This window comes from Myotis davidii, unplaced genomic scaffold (assembly GCF_000327345.1).
Source record: "Myotis davidii unplaced genomic scaffold, ASM32734v1 scaffold332, whole genome shotgun sequence".
In the NCBI taxonomy this organism is placed as follows: Eukaryota; Metazoa; Chordata; class Mammalia; order Chiroptera; family Vespertilionidae; genus Myotis; species Myotis davidii.
The window spans coordinates 3,790,582-3,799,791 of record NW_006285779.1 but is presented as its reverse complement, the minus strand read 5'-3'; positions in this window follow the sequence as shown (position 1 = coordinate 3,799,791).

Genomic DNA, 9,210 nt, shown 5'->3' with positions numbered 1-9,210 from the left:
ATCAGGGGAAGTCACCAGCCCCATCACCCCACTGTTGCAGCCACTGCCAGTCATTGCGGTGACCAAGGTGTTTTCATCAACACGGACTCCAGTCCCTTTACCTTTTAAAAATAACAACTTTCTTTAGGCGTTTTCAAGATGTGTCTTTCATAGGATATGACCTTTTCTCTTTTCTTTCTCTCTTTCTCTCTTTCTTTATTTCTCTCTTTCTCTCTCTTTCTTTCTTTTTTTCTCTTTCTTTCTTTCTTCCTTTCTTCCTTCCTTCCTTCCTTCCTTCCTTCCTTTCTTTCTCTCTCTCTCTCTCTCTCTCTCTCTCTCTCTCTCTCTCTCTCTCTCTCTCTCTCTCTCTCTCTCTCGTTTTGCCAGAGCACCAGCACTTAAAAGTTGGGCACAAGTGGGAAGGTGTGAGAAGAGTTTATCTCAGTTGATACAGAATGGCCAGTGGTTGGGGGAGGGGACTACAGTTGAAGCACAAAGTAAGTTGAGGGCCTTGAATGGCGGGATAAGGGGGTTTGATTTTCCTATCGACAAGGTGAGCACTTTCTAAGCCAGGGAAGAGTGTGTCCTGTACACCCTTTAGGGGAGGAGATTTGGGCCCCTCCAGCAGTGTGGATTCTGAAGAGAGGAGCAGAGCACCAGCTGGGACCAAACTGTTGCCCCCAAAGAAGTAGCAAAGTGAGGGTGTCAGTGAAGCTCCCCAGCTTGGGGCAGATAGTGAGGCTGCCTCTGGAAAAAGGGAGCTCCAAGCTGAGAGGCGCAGAGGGGAGGGTGGCCCTGGCAGCCCAGGGAGAGAACCAAGGCTAGTGGAGCCCCAGGGCCCAGGGTGGCCATGCTGTGGCCATTCTCACTGAGTGTGCAGTGTGGGCAGCCCCAGGCTCTGCCTTCCGAGCCTCCTGCCTCATTGAGAGGTTATTAATAGGGAGTTTGTCTGGTGTCAGAGCGAAGACATAAACTGCATTAGCATTACCCCATAATCTTATTTAGTAAATGCTCATGCCGCTCCGTCTCCTGTAATTGCATTGGGAAGATGCAATATTTATGAAAGGGGAGAGGGGAATGTCACTGCTCATCTTGGTGATGCAGTAAAAATCCCGGGAAATATAGTGCAGGCTGCAAAGGCCTGGCCCCTGGCCTGAGGGAGTGGGCCCCCAGACCATTGCCACCCACCCCTCGCTCCCATCCCCCCTTAGGAGCCGGGGGCTGTGGGGCAAGGGGGTTTAGAAGTGACAGCTACTGCTCCCCCTGGCATTACTCCTCCTGAAGGTCCTGGTCCCTGCCGGATGCACTGAACCCTCTGGAGGGCACAAGCCTTCGGCTTTGGATCACTCCCACCCCTCGTTGGATTTCTAGGAGACTTCATCTTCACTGTGCAACTTAAGTGGCTTGAGGAAGCTCAGTGGGCAGCAGCAGGTGGGCCTGGGACCGGGGCTTTGGCTGGAGCAAGGTCTCAGATCCCCCAAAGCCCACTGTAGCCTTAGGTTCCCAGGGTGGTGGCCCTCTTCCACCCTCCTGAGATCACATGAGTCATTCTAGGACACCCCCTCACACACACACACACACACACACACACACACCCCGCCTCACTCACTGTGCAGTGGCTAACCGCTCAGTGCTCTCGCACAGTCATGAAGTTAGCCGCATGCCCTGGCGCACTCATTCCCTCCACGCTCACATAGGCCTCGCTGTGCCGGCGCACCGGGGCCACACCTTCCTCACTAGGGCATCCACCCCCTCTAATTTCCAGCAGCCGGTCGGCTGCCTCCCTATTCCTCCCGCCCTCACTTCCCAGGTGGGGACGGGGGCCCCTAATCGGAGGCAGCTGAGAACCAGGAGAAGGTGGGCGAAGGAGGGCCATGCCAGCTCCCTCTCCGCTGTCCCATTAATCACGGCGTCGTAGTCCAGTTGGGGATCCCGGGCGCCCAGGGCCACACGCAGCCCTCGGGACAATGCGGTTGTTTGTGGAGGGAGAGGCCGCCTCGGGCAGGGGCTCAGGCGGCAGGGCCTCCTTCCCTCAAGGGGCAGGGTGGCGCGCGGGTGGCAGGGGCTGACCGGCCTAATTCAATTAGCTGGCGGCCGCCGCCTCTGCGCCACTCCCGCCCGCGGGGCTGAGCTTGGGCAGCTGCTCTTTGTGCCACGACCCCATGCATATGGATACAGTGCCTCCCCTCTGGCACGCCCCCCACTCTGGCACCTGCGGCTCTGCTCCCCACCCCCTCAGGAGAGAAGGCGACCCTGGTCCCCCTGGAAAAGTTAGGGAACTGTGGCTGCGGGTGAGCCCAGTCGGTGTGGTGGAGGGAGCAGGAAGGGCGTGTGGCACGGGGTGCACCTGCGGTTCGGGTGTATGAGTTCCTGTGCACGTGTGACCTGCAGGTTGTGTTGGGAAGGGAGAGGGTTTTGTGTCGCTTTGCATCCGCGCGGAGGGGGGTGTGGCTGGGCGTGTCTGTGGGCACCCGGGTGCGGGTGCGCGACGGCTGTGTGAGCACTCGCGGGGCTGCACGCAGGTGTGTCTGCGTTTTGTGCTGAGGATGAGTGTGGGCCTGGGAGGGTGTGAGAAGGAGCAGTGGCTGATCCGACGCTGTCCCTGGAAAGCCGTGGTGTTCCGTGTGTCTGTGCGCGACCTTTTGTATGGAAGCGGGTCCCTGTGCCATCCGGCTTCGGTGTGGAACACGTCACTCCCCCTTACCCCCCCATCCTCCCACACCCCCCCAGCAGCCCAGCAGCAGCTGCGGCTCCCAGGCTTTCCTGGAGGAGGAGGAGCTTGGACAATATTTCAAACCCTAACTCCAGCTCAGCTCATTTCCCTGGACCGCCTCCCCAATCCACCAGGCTAGTGGGGCAGCCAGGCCTCTCCCCTGGCGTCGCGTCCCGGGTCAGGGCGTGCCAGGTTATCTGTTCCCAGAACAGCCCCGCATGGGCACCGTGGCTCACTGGGGGCCAGCTGCTTCTGACACACCCCTTGCACCTCTGAAAGCACCAGACCTATCCGTGCCAAGGTGGCCCGAGCTCTTAGGGACAACCTCGGGACCTCCAGCTCAGCCTCTGCCACAGCCACAGCCGGACTGGAGCCCAGTGGGAGTCTGGGTTTGGGGGCCCGAAGGCCTTCAGCTGCCTCCTCTAAGGCCAAGTCTGTGCTCCCTGCGGGCGAGGAATTGAGGTGGGAAGTCTGGGTAGATATGAGCACTGCAGGCTCCTGACCAGAAATCTCGCTCATTCTGTCTTTACTGCGGGGATGGGTGGAGTGGGAGAATCCGCACAGCTTGGTAGGTTCAGCCCTCTGAGCAGGAAGGGAGTCCCATTGTCAGCCTGGCCAAAGGTGGTTCCTAGAAGACTGTGGTGGCTCTCCAAGGCCTGGCTAGCGCTCTCTCTCCCCTCCCCTGTGCCCTGCTCAGGGCCCTGCTACTTGGTGCCCCCTGACACCTGAAATTCCTTGGGTTGGACATAGACCTGCCCAGCAGCTGAGTAGGGCCAAGGGTAGAGGCTGAGGCTGGGAGGCTGGGCCCTGCCATGTTCTGGGTCCTAAGCAGAGCGGCTCCCTGGGCCCACTGGTGGGAGGCTCACTTAGTGTCTCCTGGGTGGTGCCCAGGGAGCCCTCCAGGAGCTGTCAGAATGGCAGGACTTGGAGGTCTGTCCTGCCTGAACCTTCTCTCCGCTCACCCCATGTCCTACCCTTTCCTGGTTTTGGAAACCTGAGCAGAGACCAGCATGGGAGACATGCTGGGTCAGGGGCATCAAAGCTGGATGGTGGAACTGGGGGCCTCTGGTCTTCCCATGCGAGGGAGTTGGTCAGAGAAAGGCCTGTTGCCCTAGCTGGGTGCCCAGGCGTGGTGGGCCAACAGAAGCTAAGAGGGGAAGCCTTAGTGAGGGAGGAACAGCCATAAGGACCCCGTTGCCCTAGCAGGCTTTGGGGTGGGGGTGGGAGGAGGAGAAAAGTGCTGGCCCCTACACCAGGTGACACTTAGGTATGTCCTACATCAGATCGGCTCTGTCCCCCATCTCTCCATCTTCTACTCAGGGTCCCTGCACTGATGGGACCTATGTGCCTGTCTTGCTGTTGGAGAGGTCCCTGGCTCCTGTTACTGTATGAATTGAGCAGGGGCACCTGGGGCTGAAGAATCATTTAGTTGTGTGCCTGGAACCAGCCTGCTCACTTCTCCTTCACTAACATAGGCTCCTAGAGGCAAGCACTCCCACCCCAGGGCTCTGGGTGGGTAGGGTCCCCTTTACTGGGTCTCTAAGGCCCTAAGTCACAGCTGTGCCTGCCTCTTTCGTGAAAGGAGAAATTTCCTACCTCTTTATGGAGGCAGGTGAGCAAGGCAGAAGGGGCATGTTTGGTACTGAGAATCCAGACCTCAATGGTCCCATCATGGACTGCCTCATTTTACACATCCCCTTACATATTTCTCAGCCTGTTCTACGCCTTTCCGGCTAAATGCCTATTGGGCATACCCTGTCACTCTCTCCCCACACCCACACGTCCACATATGGCCATTTCCCTGACAACTGCACTAGAAAATAGGACGCCCCACCCCCAGATACACACATACCATCAGCAACACACATTATTATTACATTCACACTTTCACAGGCAGGCCACGGGACAGCCTCACACCATCATGTATGGGCCCATTACAGAGGATTGTGTGTAGAGACACACAATCATCCCGTTACAGAAAACACACATCCACTCACATTCTCACTGACACACACACACATCCTTCACACAAGCAAATCCAGTTGTAAAACAGATCCCCCCACTCCCAATCTTACCAATAGACATGCCTCTTGTTTGCAGTTGTGTCACAACAGCCTAACACAATTACATAATGGACACTTGGTACATATTTGGGTAAATTTTTAAAGTTATTCCTTAAAGACAAAAACACTACCCTCACTGTCATGCACATCCAGCTTCCCTTCATGGACACACAGTCCCACACACACAAAGTAATTAAGTTACCATACACACCCCTAAGCTATAGGACAACCCCTGGCTCAGGGGTCTCTCCCAGAGGGGGAAGGAAGCAATGAGGGATCCAAAGGGGCTTCCCCTGTGGCTGAGCCCTCCCTTTTCTCCCCCCACCCCCACTCTCCAGTCTCAGCCTCAGCTGCTCCTCTTTTAATTGGAAACACTTCTTTATTCTGCAGGCGAGGGGGTGGGGGCGCCTGGGAGGGTTGGTGCTGGAAGGGGGGTTGTTACCAGGTGGCCTCAGGGCTGGAACTCACCTAGATGTGTGCAACAATACTCCTGCAAGGCAAGGACCACATCCGCCAGGTTTGGTGCTAAGGAAGCAGCTTGTAATGAATGGAATCAGAAAAACAGCATTTGAGCCCAGTTCTGTCGCTGTTCAGTTTTCAGTGCCTTGGTCTTTTCATCTGTAAAATGGAGACAACAAAAGCCGCATCACAGGACACTTGGAGGATGGGATGAGAAGGAACTAGGACACCACCGGTTCTTTGTCAGTCCTGCCTCCTTTTCCTCCCTCCTCTTTCCTAGCAGGGCTGCTCTGCAAGGCATGGAACGCAAGCCGCAAGCCACACCGAGGATAGGCTCTGAGTCTCCTCCTCCATTTCAGAAAACTTCCTAACCTGCAGCACTGTGCTCAAGAAACTGCTTCAGGGAATGGCAGGGGCCAGAAGCCAACAACTCCTGGCACTCTTGTCTCCTCTTCCTAGCAGAGAAGGGACAGAGAGGGTCACCCTGCCCTCAGCCACTATCCCATTGGAAGACAAAGACCGCGGTCAAGCTGGACTCAGAGAACCCCAGCTGGGGGGAGGCCGGCAGCCCAGAACTAGGTTGGGAGAAAAGTTGACTCTGATAAGCAGGAGAGGTGGGTGGGAAATTCCAAAGAAATCAGTCAGCCAGGTAGCAGTGAGGCAGGGAAAGGCAGGATGTCCCTGGGCTGTTGAATTTGGTGAGAAGAGCATCCTGGCTGTCTTAGCGGACCCCTAGGCAGCGGTGACTTCTGCCAAACTTAGGCTAGGCCAGCAGGGATGAGGTCTCCTTCCAGCTACCCTGGACAACCGGTGACAGAGTGAGGCGTTTAAGAGGTGAGTGAAGCAGATGCCCAAAGGGTTGGATCAGGCAGGATTGGAAAGCCTTGGGGGCTGGAAAGGTGCATTAGGAGGGGGAGAGTGAGGAGGGGGAGAGTGTTCGGAACACTCAAGGGGTTTCTAGCATGGGCCAGAGGTGGCAAAGAGAAGTTTTGAGGATAACCTAGAAAGACAGGGTTTTCATTGCAGCAGGCAGAACTGTTGTTAGACACAATGTGACTTCTTGACTAAAAGGAGAAAGGGGGACCCAACCTCAACGATGCTAAAGGGTCTCTCCCCATCGTTTTCAGCCTCTGCAGGAAAGGCGTTCAGAGTTTGGGACCCCAGCTCAATCCTCTTCTGTCTGTGTGACTCTGGGCAACTTCATTCGTCTCACTGAGTCTCAGTTTTTGTTTTTCTTAAAATGAGATATAATTCATGTAACATAATTTCAACCCTTTAAATCGTACAACTCAGTGGTTTTTAGTATATTCACAAAGTTGTGCAACCGTAACCATCTAACTCCAGAATATTTTCATCACTGCAAACAGAAACTTTGTATCTACTTGTAGTCAATTCCCTCCCCTCCCCAGCCCTCCAGCTCCTGGAAACCACTAATTTACTTTCTGTCTCTATAGATTTGCCTATTCTGGATGATTCATATAAATAAAATTATATAATATGTGGCCTTTTGTGCTTGGCTTCCTTCACTTAGCATAATGTTTTCTAGGTTCTTCCATGTTGTACCATGAACCAGGATGTCCTTTTTATTCCTTTTTATGGCTGAATATAAAGTCATGTGTATAGAGATACCTCATTTTATTTATCTATTCATCAAAATTGCTTTATGAATAATACTATTCATTATGAAAAATACTCTTATGAAGATTCATTTTTTCCTTAATAATTTAAAAATGGAGGTGTTTCTATTAACTTCACAGGGTTGTGTGAGTCTTAAATGAGATCAGTGTGGTGTGGTGCCTGGCACATAGTAGTTTCTCAGTAAAACACTTTTATCTATTTCTTTTTTAGTTCTTTCAACATGAGAAGCAGGAAAGAGACACATTCAGGTTCAAACAACTTCCAGAGACAGTTATGGAACCTCCTGTTTGAGGTGTGGTGCTTGAATTGGGGTGGGTGGAGAGGCGAGAGCTGTTAAGGGAGCGGGACTCTCTCCTCAGGTGTCTGTTTAGTGTTGAAAACAACCACATGTGGCTTTATATTCCTGGACCCCTGTCCACTTGCCTGGAGCCTAGACAAGGTGTTCCTTTTAGAGATGCTGTTCCAACCAGCAGCCAGGGTTTCAGGGTAACCCATGAAAGCAAGTAGAATCCAGCTCCTCCATCTTATCACCTCACTTAGCCTCTCTGAGATTTGGTTTCTTTGCGTCTGTAAAATAGGGTTAATACTCATCTCACAGAGTTAGTGTAGAGTTTACAGTGTTCTCCACAGCACCCAGCACCCTCTGGCTTATTGTATTTGCTTCTTTACATCTCCTCCATGGAATGCAGGCTCCATGAGGGCAGAAACGTTGTTGTGTTCACTGTTCTTTTTCAGTGCCAAGAACCATACCTGACACACAGTAGGTGCTTAAAAAATTTGTTGAATAAGGAGGTTAATTCATTCATTATTCACTCAAATGAATATATTTTGTGGGTTGGGGCTATACTTCATGGTGGGGGGGTCGGGGGGGGGCAGAGATAAGTAAGCCATTTTTTGCCTCCAAGGAGATCTCTTCAAGTGGAAGTCATAGGCCAAAGCAAACATTACATTGCAATAAGACTTGATAAGTAGAATGTGTGCCTTCACATTCTAGCACCTTGCCCGATAGAGGCACTCCTCTCTGAAGGCCTGTCGAATCTAGACCAGACCAGAAATAGATCCCAAGTTATCCAACCGATGCCTTTCCCCATTTTGGCTTCTGGGAGGGATCAAACATTTCCCTGCTGGAGAGGGGAAAGGGGAAGCAGAAAAGGGAGTTTCCTCATCTCCTGGGCTCCAAGCCAGTCAGCCACAGGCAAAACTTTGAAAAGGCCTAAATTGGTCCTGGATGCACTTCCCTCATCTCAGTCCCACCATCCCCAGGCCCCCACTGCCTTAAGACCCTAGATTCCAAAAGTAAGAAAATAACCCCTCCCCCTTACCACAGCCTGAAGGTTTCTTGCTTGACATTGCCACTCCTGGCCTAGTTGCTAGGTGAAACAATCCGATTGAATTCGTTCTTCGCATACTGTGGGAACTGCTTCCTGAGACATCTGTTTATTTTAAAGGAAAGGGGTATCTTGAAGCATAGGCACCATGGCAACAGGCCTCAAGCGAACTCCCTTGGCTGTGCTTGCCTTTCAGGAAGCCTTCCCTTCCTCAGTTTCCTTAAACAGGCTCAGGTGGGTGGTGGTTGATTTTTTTCCCAACATATAGGCCGGTGTTTCAAAGAAGGCCCGGCTGGAACTCACCTTCCCTGACCTGGGCTCCATACCTGCGAGGAGACAGTCTTCTCCTGTCTAACGAGCCGGGCTTGCCGTTTGGTGTAAATACTCTGGTTGATGGACAGGTGTTTCCCAGCTGAGCCCTTGGGAAGATTCTCCAGTAGTCAAGGGACGCCTCCTCCCCAGAGGCCTGTGGCCTGGACCCCTTTGGCCCAATTCAAATTTAGGGGGCGGCTCCTGCCTGGCGGGGAAGAGGGCTCTGACCTCCACCTCCTGGGCTCCGTCTGTCTGTGAGTCTCTGGGAATGGCCACCTCCTGCTCTTTCTCTTTCTCCTTTTAAGTCTCGGTTTCCCCTCTTCCTGAACTACTTCTCTGCGCCTCAGTCTCCGTCCTTCTGTCTCTGGCTCCGGCATCTGTCTCGGCTCCCGGCCTCCCTCTCCCCGTCTCCGCCCCTCCCCCGCGCTGTCATTCACCCCGCTTCTCTCTGCTCACAGCCAATGGAGAGACCGGGTCGGAACGGCTAGGCTCCCTCGCACCGGGCTTTTTCGCCCGGAGATTGATGTCCCAGAGTCAACAGCGAGCAAGCAGCCGGAGAGGGGAAGGAGCAGCCGGAGAGGAGTAGAACACGGCGCCCCCTCTCTCCTTCCCCTCCCCCCTACTTTAGCCCTTCTGCGTACTTCGCCTCCAAGTCTCGGCGCAGCCAGGAAGCGCTCCTGCTTTCGCGCCCCTGCGCGCTGCACCCAGAGAGAAAAAA